This window comes from Podarcis melisellensis (genome assembly GCF_964234715.1).
Source record: "Podarcis melisellensis genome assembly, chromosome: 18".
NCBI lineage: Eukaryota > Metazoa > Chordata > Lepidosauria > Squamata > Lacertidae > Podarcis > Podarcis melisellensis.
Window position 1 is genome coordinate 6,134,329 of NC_138536.1, and position 13,612 is coordinate 6,147,940.

The following is a 13,612-nucleotide window of genomic DNA, read 5'->3' on the forward strand; positions in this document are numbered from 1 at the left end:
GAGCTGTAAACCACTGTACACAGCCCCCCTCCCAACTCAGAAACCAGTTTAAAAGGAAGAGCCCCCAGGCAACCCAAGCCTCACATGCACCCCATTTAAATGCAATGTGCTCCTCATTTTTACTACCACTACCAAAAGCAGCTATATATATCATTAACTCATATACCTTCACACCTAAGGTCCAAGGGCGGGTTAATATTAAAACGCCAATCTTTAAAAAACGGTTTATAATTAACCAAAAGTTGAGAGGGGGGGAACGACATATTTTACGACCCTCTTTTCCCTGCAATAAAACCCCAGGGTAGCTTTCTCAAGTATGAAGGAAGGTACAATAAAACTGAATTGCAACCATTCATATTTATTATTATTTTATAAATCATGTTTATTGAATGGTTTTATGTTGCAAAAAAACAACACAGCCATGCTACCACTAAATACAATAACGAAATAAAAATTACATGCATCAATATTTAGTTTATTTGCTCTTTACCGTCTTATTTCCTCCCAAACATTTATGATTATTAATTGAATTAAGTCTGTATTTTTAACCCCCCTCCCACGGAGGCAAATGAAGCACACAAATTGTCCCCAGCTCTAAAAAGTACACATTCCGCTCCATAAACCTTCCCCACCCACAAAAAAGGGGAAAAAACTGATATAAATCTCCCTGCCTCCCTTACCTGCCTGGTGAGAATAGCTTCTGCCGCAGAACAAGCGGCGTGCGCGGCCCCTTTAAAGGCTGGAGGCGTGGCCTGTAAAACGGGGGGCGTGGCCTCGCCCCCTCCACATCTGCCTTTGCCATTGGCTGGAGGACGGGCGCGCGAGGCGGGCGGCGCCATCTTGGGAGCGGGCGAAAAGCTCAGCTGCGCTTCATTCACCAGCCGGCGGCCACGCCCTGGTTCTGCGCACGCGCGAGCGCCTCTTTCTGTATCGCTGCCGAGTAACCCTCGGTCATTGACCTCCCCGCTTGGCTGAATGAATGAATGAATGAATGGGCGAGCGGCCGGCGGCGAATGAATGGGAAGCCCGCCGCCACGTGTCTCTGGATTGTGGCTGCTGGACGAGGGGGGCGGGGGAAGGAAGGGAGATGAAAACCGGAGGCGGGAGAGCAGTTTTAAGTATAAGGCGAGTGGCCCGCGGAACTCCTGGCTGCGTGATGCGACGGTAATGGTTGTTGCAAGCCAATTATTATTGTTGTTGTTTAATCGTTTAGTCGTGTCCGACTCTTCGTGACCCCCTGGACCAGAGCACGCCAGGCCCTCCTGTCTTCCACTGCCTCCCGCAGTTTGGTCAAACTCATGCTTCGAGAACACTGTCCCACCATCTCGTCCTCCGTCGTCCCCTTCTCCTTGTGCCCTCCATCTTTCCCAACATCAGGGTCTTTTCTAGGGAGTCTTCTCGTCTCATGAGGTGGCCAAAGTCTTGGAGTCTCAGCTTCAGGATCTGTCCTTCCAGTGAGCACTCAGGGCTGATTTCCTTCAGAATGGAGAGGTTGGATCTTCTTGCAGTCCATGGGACTCTCAAGAGTCTCCTCCAGCACCAGAATTCAAAAGCATCCATTCTTCGGCGATCAGCCTTCTTTATGGTCCAGCTCTCACTTCCATGCATACATATTTATTTATTTATACATACATACATACCCCGCCCATCTGGCTGGGCTTCCCCAGCCACTCTGAGCGGCTTCCAACAAAATATTAAAATACATACTACATAAAACATTAAAAGCTTCCCTGTATGCCACGAGTTGTTTATTTTTGAGGTCTTTCTTTAGCAAGGCGGCTTTAAATTGTATTTTAATCAACTTGCTTTTATTATTGGTTGTTAGCCGTCCTGAGCCTGGTCTTGGCTGGGGAGGGCGGGGTATAAATACAAATTTCTTCTTATTTTTTATTATTACAAGATCCTTTAACAAAACGCCCAGAAATAACTACAAAACAAACGAAAGCAGGCATTGCCAGGGGGGGACTGCCCCCGCTAGATAAAGTAAAATGATAGAAATAATATTTAAATACTTAACGTTGGTTCTGCCCCCCCCCCCCGCCAACAAAATTCCTGGCTACGCCCATAGTCTCATTTGCTATATGATATATGATTATTATTTTCCACAGAAATACCTGTCATTTTCCAGCGTAAAAGGAAACCTGCTCCCCCAAGAAAAATAATGTTGTTATGGGCAAGGTAAGAGTCCCTGTTGTATCCTCTTGTGATTCCTGAAATGCAAGGGCAATGTAATTATATAATGGGAGTTTTCTCCCGGAAATATTTACTGCACTGTATTTACCGTATTTTTCGACCCATAGGACGCACTTTTCCCCCTCCAAAAATGAAGGGGAAATGTGTGTGCATCCTAAGGAGTGAATGCAGGCTCCTTGGCTTCAGTGATAGCAACACGAAGCCTCCAAAGCACAGAGGGAGCGCTCCCTCCGCGCTCTGGAGGCTTCGCGTTCCTTTCGCTGACGCCTGGAGAGTGAGAGGGGTCGGTGCGCACCGACCCCTCTCGCTCTCCAGGCTTCAGGAAGCTCTCAGCAAGCCTTGGGAGCCCGGCGGGAGTTCCCGTCGGGCTCCCTAGGCTTGTGGATAGCAGCCTGCATCTCGAAGCCTGCACAGCGCGCCCCGGGCTTCGGTTCCCCAACCTGGTTTGGAGGCTGGCGGCGGGGAGAAGCACCTTTCTCCCGGCACCATCCCCACAAGCTCGGGGGACAGCGGGGAGGAGCAGCGCACCTTCCCACTGTCCCCCGACATGGTTTGGGCTTCAGGCAGATATCCGCAAGCAGTGGGAGCCCGGCAGGAAGTCACGACGGTCTCCCAAGGCTTGCGGAGAGCTGCCTGTTCTGTGGGCTGGGGGGGAAATAATTTTTTTCCTCTTTATTCCCCCCCTCCAAAACTAGGTGCATACTATGGGCCGGTGCGTCCTATAGGGCGAAAAATACGGTAATCACCTCCTGCTTTTAAAAACAAAGCCCTTACTAACTGGTTTATTATTAAATAAAACCATCTTGCAATTGTTATTTAAAAATATTTAACAATGTTGCTGTTTTAAAGAGCAGAGTGGAGACTTTGGCTATCATTATTAACAGGCTACTTTGTGGATTAGTTGGATATAAACACACACAAAGCCCCTTGTGGCTCATTGTCTTAGCCAGGCAGGCTTCTGGGAGTTGCCAGCAGATTGTAGAAGATGAAGAAATCTCCATTGAAGGTTGCCGGGCTGATTGTTTTGGTCTTCCTGTCCAAACTCTGCTGTGATCCATGCGACGGTCACCTCCAGGCTTGACTACTGTAATTCGCTCTACGCGGGGCTGCCCTTGAAGCTGTCCCAGAAACTCCAGCGGGTGCAGAATGCTGCAGCGAGGCTCCTCACGGGGTCTCTGCCATGGGAGCATATTCACCCAGTGCTTTTCCAGCTGCACTGGCTCCCGGTGGAGTACAGGGTCAGGTTTAAGGTGCTGCTTTTGACCTTTAAAGCCCTTCACGGCCTAGGACCCTCGTACCTACGGGACCACCTCTCCCGGTATGCCCCACGGAGAGCCTCAAGGTCCATAAATAGCAACACCCTAGTGGTCCCGGGCCCTAAGGAGGTTAGATTAGCTTCAACCAGAGCCAGGGCCTTCTCAACACTGGCCCCGGCCTGGTGGAATGCTCTGTCTCATGAGACCAGGGCCCTGCAGGATCTGATTTCTTTCCGCAGGGCCTGTAAGACAGAGTTGTTCCGCCTGGCCTTTGGCTTGGAGCCAATTTGATTCCCTCCCCCTCTTTCTTTTTTCTTTCTCCTCCTGCGATGAGGCTACATTTTAATATTTTAATGTTTCAATATTGTAATGTTGTATTTTAATTTTGTTTTTAAGTTGTATTCATTCAACTTGTTTTTATTATTGCTTGTCAGCCGCCCTGAGCCCGACATTGGCTGGGGAGGGTCGGGTATAAATAAATATTATTATTATTATTATTATTATTATTATTATTATTATTATTATGGCCCAGGTCTCACAGCAGTGGGCAATTGCATCCACATTGCACATATAACAGTTTCAAAGCACATGGTTTTTGTCCCAGTACCGAGAACTGTTTACCCCTCACGGAACTACAATTCCCAGCATCTTCCGCAAACTAAAATAGCAGATTCTTTGGGGGGAAGCCAAGTGTGCTTTAAATGTGTATTACATGAGAAAAGGTTTGAGCAGAAACACTTTGGAAGTTGGGGTGGGGAGTCAACTCATGAAACAATGTGAAGATTATAGTGAAAACGTTTGAAAAATTAAATTTAAAAAAATTACAAAAAAATTAAAATCTGTATTAAATGCATGGCATTGATGATGTTTTTTGGGGGGCTGCACTGCAAGCCCCAACCAGGTGGGTGGGTGGGAGATAAGACTTTGGGATTTTAGCATTTATGAGTAATATTTGGACAGCCTTTCAGGAAAGGCTAAATTTAGCCAGAACGTTACCAGTTTATAAACCATTAAGACTTGCTGGAGGTTTATTTTCCATCTTCATTTTGAAACTTCAAGGCAATTGTACCTCTCAATTAAAAAAAAAAAAACAGCTGGGAAATTTTGGAAGAATATTCGCAAAAACTGTTCTGCAACTTGATTTTTTTGGTGTTTTTTATATTGTGATTTTTGTGTGTGTGAACTGCCCTGAAATCTATGGGTACAGTTCAATAAAAATAAATAAAATCTGCTGCCCCACTGAATCCTGCTGCCCGTGGCAGTTGCCTCATGGGCGGGAACTCAGATGAATTTCATGCTTACGTTTTAATGGCAGAGTCAAACGCTGAGATGCAGTTCAAAACCAGGGCACAACTGTTAGAGGGAAGATGTGTTGAGTCACAGTTATCTGTATCTTTCAACTATCTCCGATTAAAAAAAATTCCTTCCAGTAGCACCTTAAAGACCAACTAAGTCAGTTCTTGGTATGAGCTTTCGTGTGCATGCACACTTCTTCAGATACACAGTGTATCTGAAGAAGTGTATCTGAAGAAGTGTGCATGCACACGAAAGCTCATACCAAGAACTAACTTAGTTGGTCTTTAAGGTGCTACTGGAAGGAATTTTTTTTGTTTTGACTATGGCAGACCAACACAGCTACCTATCTGTAACTATCTCCGATTGTTCATGGAGTTTGTCATGTTAAAAGGCACAATCTCTCTCTCTCTCTCTCTCTCTGTATGTATACAATATATACCGTATTTTTCGCTCTATAAGATGCACCAGACCACAAGACGCACCTAGTTTTTGGAGAAGGAAAACAAGAAAAGAAAAAATATGAATCTCAGAAGCCAGAACAGCAAGAGGGATCGCTGCGCAGTGAAAGCAGTAATCCCTCTTGCTGTTCTGGCTTCTGGGATAGCTGCGCAGCCTGCATTCGCTCCATAAGACGCACACACACATTTCCCCTTACTTTTTAGGAGGGAAAAAGTGAGTCTTATAGAGCAAAAAATACGGTATATATTCTCTCTGCTATGGTGGTTTTGATAGCACTCTGCTGTATCCAATTTATGAAATGGAACCTCCATATATCAAGGGAGTCTACCGCTGTATTCCATTCCGTAGAGGGTGGGCGAGAAACCATCGCTTGAGCGCTAGCTACTGTACGTTCTGCCTGGGCTCTGCTTAGGTCCCATTTCTGGCTTATGTGTGTGGTACGGAAGCTGTACTACCCAGGACAGGATGGGGTTGTGCAGAGTTGTTAAGGCAGCAGAGAGCATTGTTGGCTGCCCACTCTCCACCTTAGAGCAGATTTATGCCACAAGGTGCCATAGGAAGGCACTGGACATAGTAAAAGATCCATCGCATCCTGGTCACTGTCTCTTCGAGCTCCTGCCGTCGGGACGGAGATACAGGACGATGAAGACAAGAACGAGCCGTCTTAAGAACAGCTTCTTCTCCAGAGCGATCTCGGCCCTGAATGGGAAGCCTGGACTTTGAAAGTCATCTAATCTTCCTTGCTGTATTATACTGTATTGTTTTAATTAGTGTTTTTTTTAGTTGTTTTGATTTTGTGTGGAGTGCCCTACCTGGGTGGATGGAGCAGCCAAGTAATTTCGTTGTCCCCGAGAGAGGGCAATGACAATAAATATATTATTATTATTATTATTATTATTATTATTATTATTATTATTATTATTATTATTTCTCACACAACCAAGATGGCTGGGGCGTTGTTAGTAGAGGCAGGAAGCATAGTTCCCCACGCACCACCCCTTTTCGGGTTTTGCATCCTCCACAATGCCACAGACCTACTGGCATTTTTCCGGGGCAGCGTGTGTGTTTGTGTAGAGAGTGGGAGCGAGAAAGGATGTTGGGAGAGGTGGTTTTCAGAGGTAACCACCTTCATAACGTTTCTAAGAAAAATGTACTCCGATAAATTTGGAACCCACAGGAAGAGATGGGTGGGAACTTATGGAGGAAGTAGAGTCGAAAGGAAAAAAGGCTCCAGCTGAACCTCTAGGTCATGGGTAGGCAAACTAAGGCCCTGGGGCCAGATCCGGCCCAATCGCCTTCTAAATTCGGCCCGCGAATTTAAAGACTACCTGCAGAAACAATGTAAAATTAATGAACGTTAAAATGATGTTGGATTGAAAATAAGCGGCATCAGCAACAAAGTTAATAAGAATATGCAAAAATGAATTGATAATGGATGGAAATATAGAGTTATAAAATGTGATGATATAGAGTTAAGATAAATGAAAGAGGGTAAGGATTTGCTGATTTGATTATGTAAATGGGAATACAAGAAGGGGAGGTGTGAGGAGGTAAAAGTAACAAGCAAATGAGTTTAATGTTATGAAAAACGGATTTGTTTTTTAATTTTTTCTTACTTTCTTTTTGTCCTTTGTATGTTGTATTTTTAATTTTTTCTTTTTTCATGTGTTTTTGTATTCATATTTTTGTAAAAACTTTAATAAATATTTCCTAGATTCGGTCCGCGGACGGTCCGGGAATCAGCGTGTTTTTACAGGAGTAGATTGTGTGCTTGCATCTCTGGGTTATTTGTGGGGCATAGGAATTTGTTCATTCCCCCCCCCTTCAAAATATAGTCCAGCCCCCCCACAAGGTCTGAGGGGCCCTGCTGAAAAAGTTTGCTGACCCCTGCTCTAGGTGGTGGTGGTGGAAATGGAGACCATCAAAAGAAACATCACAAAAATATGTGACTCTCTCACCTTTATTTCATGTTTTCTTTTTCCTATAAAACTCCTCCATAAATTTCACAAATTTAACAAAACAAAAAAAAAAGGCGTAAAAGTCAGGACAAAAAAAACCCCAATCCCTTAACTTATTACAAACATTCCCCCCCACCCCTCCCGCCTTTCCAGGTTTCATTTCGGAAGAATGGGCTAGGCTCATTTATTACACCAGAGCAAATAACTTCCCTTCCCCGCCCGCCCCAAAGTACTTTTAATATCCTCTGTACATAGACCAGGTATTTAATACCTTTGCTTCCAGCAGAAGACAGCCTTAAAAAAATTACACACCAGCGAGAGGATCAAGTACTCCGTCGCTTCCTTCAAGAGTGCAAAACTCCCACCTCTTTTTTTTTTTGTTCTCAAGGCCTTTACACACTCATGACCCCCCCACCCCCAGCCAATTAAAATTAGATATGTGTTATGACTATTCAAGGAGCATGGTTAGGGATATGCATACTTTACAATAAAAAGGGAGGGGGGACTCTGAATACTGCAACCTGTATACATTATATGCAATTTATTTTAATTAATTTGCATATTCTTCTGGTATTGCTAATCATGGGGGGTGGCAAAGAGATATGAAAAGCCCCTCCCGTAACCACAGGAAACCTTAGCTAGCCCTCACCAGACATTTCCCCACCTACTGGTAAGAATACAAACTGGAATCTTGCCGATTTTAACTTCTTTTTTTGGGGAAAAGGAAAGTCCTGAGATTCTCAGGAAGATTAATTCCGGAACCGACAGCACCTTTCATACTCAGTTCTGCTCTAGCACGAAATGGCAGTGGACACACAACTTTTAACACGACGGACAGATTTTCCTAGGATGCTTCCAAGATCAGAAGCATCTACGATTGCGTGCAGGGAGCGCAGATCTGGCCATAATTAAAAACACTTTTAAAATCCTATTTCTTTCCATGGGTGGGCGCACCTCCCCTGTCGAAGTAGCAGCGGTGTTTCCAAAAAATATCACCCAAGTGGAAACAGACTGGAGAGCACTTTTGGCTTGCTGTTTGGGCAGAACATGGGGGTGGGGGGCAAACTCATGGAGGCAGAACTTTTTTTTGGAGACGGGTCCCACTTTGAGCGATGAACTCAGACCCTCATCTCTTCCCAACGCTGATCATGGGGGAAGAGGACACAGCAGCTGAAATGGGTAACTGGAACAGCCGCGTCTCTCTCAGCTGGTTCCAAGGTTCTTGTGGCTAAAACGCTTCCTTTAAGTCACGGGTACAGCACATGGAAGCTCTCTAAATCTCTGCTGAGTACCAGGAATGGACACCAGGCCTGCGGGGAAATTTGGAGCACAAATCTTTCCTTCTGCCTGGCACATCAAAAAAGGGAAGTCTGGGGGGAAATGGTGGGGGGGGGAACCAAACACTTTTGAAATATTTGTTCTGAGCAGTAGCTAAAATTAACGTTTGCTGCATTAAAAAGGGTGTTTCCCCACTAGAAACAAAACATTCCTTCCATTTCTACCGTTCTTCAGCTCAAGCAGAACTTGCACTCTGGCTGAATTGCACCGTCCGTTTGTTCCTATTTTCATTTTCAGTCCTATTTGCTAAGTGGCAAAAAAGAGACCAGACTTAAAAAAGCAATCTGGTAGATGAAGCCAAGCTGCGAGAACGGCCCAGCAATTTCATCAGTTAGCCTTGGGTGGTAGCCAGCTGAAATGGCACAGCTACTGGGGCCTGACATAAGGCCAGGTTGCTACCCCCTCAAATCACAGAAGGCCGGGATCTTATCTGACGTGGCAGAGAGTCTCAAAGGCCAAACTTCATCTACCGTATTTTTCGCTCTATAAGACGCACTTTTCCCCCTTCAAAAATTAAGGGGAAATGTGTGTGCGTCTTATGGAGCGAATGCAGGCTCCTTGGCTTCAGCGATAGCAACGGGCTCCGGAGGCTTCGCGTTGCTTTCGCTGAAGCCGCCTGAAGCCCCCGGAGCGCAGCGGGAACTCCCGGAGCTTCAGGCAGCTATCCACAAGCCTTCGGAGCGCAGCAGGAGTTTCCGCTGCGCTCTGAAGGCTTGCGGATAGCCCCCTGAAGCCCCCGGAGCGCTTCTCTCTTGCTCTCCAGGCTTTGCTTCGCTGGAGAGGCACTGCACAGTTTTCACTCTCTGCGTAGCACCCCTTCAGCGAAGCAGGAGAAATGGAAGGGGCTCCGTTTCTCCTACTGCTTTGCTGAAGGGGCGCTGAGCAGAGAGGGGGAGAATTCCCCCCCCCCGTTCTCCCCCTCCTATGGTCCAGTGTGATCTATAGAGCGAAAAATACGGTATTTCCTATTATCTGAGCGCCTCCAAAGCTCCGCATGACTGTAGTGGCTGCCTCCTTTCTTTCGTGCCACACTTGTCAGAATATTATGCATGTGCTCAGTGCTGCCATGTGTGTTTATTTATTTCATAAAATTGTGTACACTGCTTGATTGTAAAAACCTCAGAGTGGTTTGTGGACCCTTGAAGCCAGCCTTTAAGTTGCCACTCTACAGTGTTGCATTTCTGCTTTTAAGAGAGCCCAGACCTACCCGTTAAATCTTAGCAGCGCACAGATGGCTTAAGAACCTCCAGATTGTAACACTGCCGCAGGGAATCATACAAGCAGCCGTTTAGATGCCTGAATCAGGTACTGTGCAGCTGTTAACACTGAAACGTATCTATAATAATTATTTGAATGGAAAACGGAAAGAGCCCATGCTTATAGCTGTAGGATTTTGTGCTCCGAGATGTATAGAATCCACTCCAGACTCTTTTTAAAGTGGCAGCATTGCATATATTTTGCTTTCCCCCAAATTTCTCTTAAAAACAAAACAAACAGGGTGGAAATAGCTTTCAAGTCTCTAAAATTTCCACATCTACTGAAAACACTTCCTTCCCCCTCCCCGCCCATCCCACAGCTTTAAAACTCCTAACATCTCACATCTACTTAACACCATTGGGCCAAAATGAAGAGGACAAGCAGGATAAGAAGATTTAGGTGGAGAGAGAGAGATAGATCGGGTTTGCCCAACCAAAAACACCATCCATTTTAACCATTCCCCGAAATAGGCCCTTTAATACAAAAACTGAAAGACAGGTAACAGACTTAAAGCGCTGTCAGTTTCAAGGAACGAAAGAGGAAGGGGAGGAAAGAGAGAAAGATCCTAAAGAAGACACCCATTTGGAAAGACCCCCCCCCCAATTCCTCACCACGCTTCCCTTTGGGGCGATTTTTCAGACGCCAGAGATAGGTGAAACCATCCAGGCTCCCCATCTATGTTACAGCTACCCATGGACGCTCTCACTCAAGACACGCGCACACACAAGAACACCACAATGGACCCACAAACACAGCAGCCATTCTAAGAGAAAGAATCTACAACGGAATGGAGGAGGAGGAGGAGGAGGAGAAGGGTGGAACACCAGTATCATAAAACCCCAAGTCTGCTCAACTGGCATTTGGGCTCCAGTCCCAGCTGTAAAGCCTCAAAGGCTTTTGGAAATAAAAAGGAGGAGGTTCGGAGGTTCGGGTGGGGGAGAAAAGGAGGAGGGGGGGAAATCAGATCACAAGGAAGTCCTTTGGTGACCAAAACTGCTACGAGGGGCACCAATGGGGTGCGAGGAAGTGGGGGCCGTTCTTTAAAAAACAAAACCTATAAAATACATTTTTTAATAGTGGAAGAAAACGCCCTCCCCAACTTCTTACAAATGTTCATTCCGTGCCCCCCCCCCGAGCGATTAATATGAGGCTGCCCTGACCAAAGAGAGCCCCCACCTCTTCTCGCTCGCCCAAGAACGCAGCTGCCTGGCGGGGGCAACACCCAGGAGGAAGCACGGAGGGGAAAGGCTTCTCCACCCCCCCCTCGGGTGCCGTTTGTTCTCAAGGCAACTTCCAAACGCAAAGACACAACAACATCTGGAATGAATGGATCCTGGCAAAAGCGGAGTGTTTGGGGAGCCGGAGAGAGCTGTGCGGGGGGGTTGACAAGAAATGCCTGTTCTTGCTTTGGAAAGGAGGAGGCCTCGCAGTACCCATGGCTGGAAGCGGGCCTCATCCTGAGGCTGCACGGCATCCGTGTTGCCTGCTAACCCCAAGCACAGCAAGGCAGCGGTGCTGAGCTCCAGGGGTGCTGAAAGGTCCTTGTAACGAAACCGGGGGCACAAATGTGTGTGGGTGTATATCTATATATGCTCAGACATATGTATACACACAAATTTAGAGGCGAGCCAGCTAGAGGCACACCCCAAATAAATTAATTCAGTTAAATCCCATCCCAAATCATTCTCTCTTCAATTATTTTAATCCCAATTCCATTTCCCCCAGCAGATGCTGCTCAGGGTCAATTTGCTTCCTCAATTACGTCCCCCATTCATTAACCTCAAATCGTCTCTAGGTAAGGGTTACGTTTAAAGTTATTTAGTCTCTTCGATCATCCTGCCAGGTGTTTTAAGAATTGGTTCTGTGTTTTATTTAGGAGTAGATCCCTCACCTGGGTAAAGAGTGGTGTAGAAGTAAATTTTTGCCACACTGGGAACCCCTTTCAGCCCAATTCATTAGGCACCCAGAAACGCTTGGGGAACTTTGAGAAAGAACTAGGCGCCCATGCCTCACAAGCCCCCTCCCCTCCACTAGCAGCGCCCCCATTAAAGTGGAAGCACCTCAACCAACACAGAAAGCTCTCCTACTATTCTCTGTTTCTTTTCTGTTGGCACAGCAGAGTCCTCTCTGGAATTCCCCAAATTCTGAGGCTCAGAACGACTGGCCAGATACGAGACGCAGCTGAGTCATTGCAACAGAGCAGCTCTGGAAGTTGGCATTTTATAAAGACAAACAAGTCACACGGACAAGAAGTTAAAAAAAGGAAAGCTCAAAATAGGATTCGGGGTCAACATGACCTAACGCAGATCAGCTTATTGCCACATAAGAGTTGTAACTTTTGCAGGGGGTGGGGAAGGAACCCAGAAGAGACTAAGACTGGCAGGTTTAAAAAACACCGCCTCCGCCCCCCCCAACACAACTAGCGTGACTCAACACACAAGCCGCAAAGCCCTCCCCCCCCGAGCACTCACTTTAGGACTCCTAAGAGAGCTCAAAGCGAAATCTTCTGGCCACCCCCCCCAATCCCACCTGCCGCAACACAAACAGCATCACCACCACCATCAGTAGTCCTGTAACATTTGGCAAAAGATTTAAGACTCTGGTTTGGAAGGTAAGCTGCTCCTCTAAAATGCTAAAACCGTGTGTGTTTGCATATGGGGGTGGGGAGTTTATGCATACTTCAGGGTCTTCCCCCTACCGGATAAACTCCCTGCACCAAAACGTAGCCAAGCAAGGAATACTGACAAATATTTCAATTAGTGTTGTCCAGCACCTGCCAAAGTTTCTTTTCGAAACCGTGCAGGTGTTTTAAAAGGAAGAGGAGGAGAAAGACAAGCTCCTCTGAGTTAGTTTGTCTCTCCCCCACCCCTGGGCCAACTGCTTTCACAGAAAACGGCGGGGGGGGGTGTGGGTGGGTGGGGAACGCTTCTCCGCAAAACGGGCCATGGCGGTAAACGCGTTTTGGCAAAAGGTTATTTGAACACTGATGGCAAAGAAGGAAAAGAAAGAGCAACAGCAACACAGATTCCCTTTTGGGGAACGGAGGGGGGAAAAAAGAGAGAGATCTTCAGGATATTTGCTTGGTTTCCATATGCAAAAAAAATATCTGCCCACAGGTATGTTGAAGAAACAGGTCAAGCTGTACTTTACCCCCCCCAATCTGCCACTGCAACTTTTAAAAAACAAAACGGAAACAGAAACGAAATATCAATGCCCACCCCCCCACGCAAAACCCCTACACAACCCCTTTTGAGACCTTAAGACCCAATTAGGCCCTTCTTACACTTATATATATATATAAATGACATATATATATGCATACGTCATTCATATATACATATATATGAATGACAGGACAGGACAGCGTACAGTAACATAGTCCTTACAGTTAAAGCAGATCAAACAGGGGGGGGGAAGGAACAAGGCTCTTGTTTGCGGAACCGGATCCAGCACCACATCGAAAGCCTCAAGTGCGAGATGGCAGGCGCCGTCAGCGGGCGCAAGTACGTTTCGGAAATCGTCCCACACGCAGAGGAGCAAGTTCAGGCCGGGGTGCCGCTGCACCCAGGACACAGAACCCGCCCCACAATACTCCACTGGCCCCAACAAGGGTGGCTGTCCTCCGGGCAAGTCATGTGATTCGGCTGCGCCAACGCCTGCCCTGCCCTGATCGGAACGTCTCTCCATGTGACCTGGGGTGAGAGGCAGCGGGAAGAGGCAAAGGGGGGTGGGGTGGGGGGCAAGCCTTGCGATGCCTGCAGGCCGGGTTGTTTTCACGTCCGTAGGTCCCGCGCAGAACCGGCAGCTGAGTTTTATCCCGAACTTAAAAAGAGGATGCCTCAAACGTGCATTCTT

The 13,612-nt window shown here is 46.7% G+C and overlaps 1 long non-coding RNA gene across 1 annotated transcript; it reads left to right on the plus strand.

Annotated features, from left to right (window-relative positions):
• Window positions 1–2,284: 2,284 nt before the first annotated feature.
• LOC309361050 lies at window positions 2,285–13,060 on the plus strand. Its single transcript, XR_014164335.1, has 2 exons — window positions 2,285–2,443; window positions 9,158–13,060. It is a non-coding gene; the product is annotated as an uncharacterized lncRNA (long non-coding RNA).
• The last annotated feature ends 552 nt before the right edge of the window (window positions 13,061–13,612 follow it).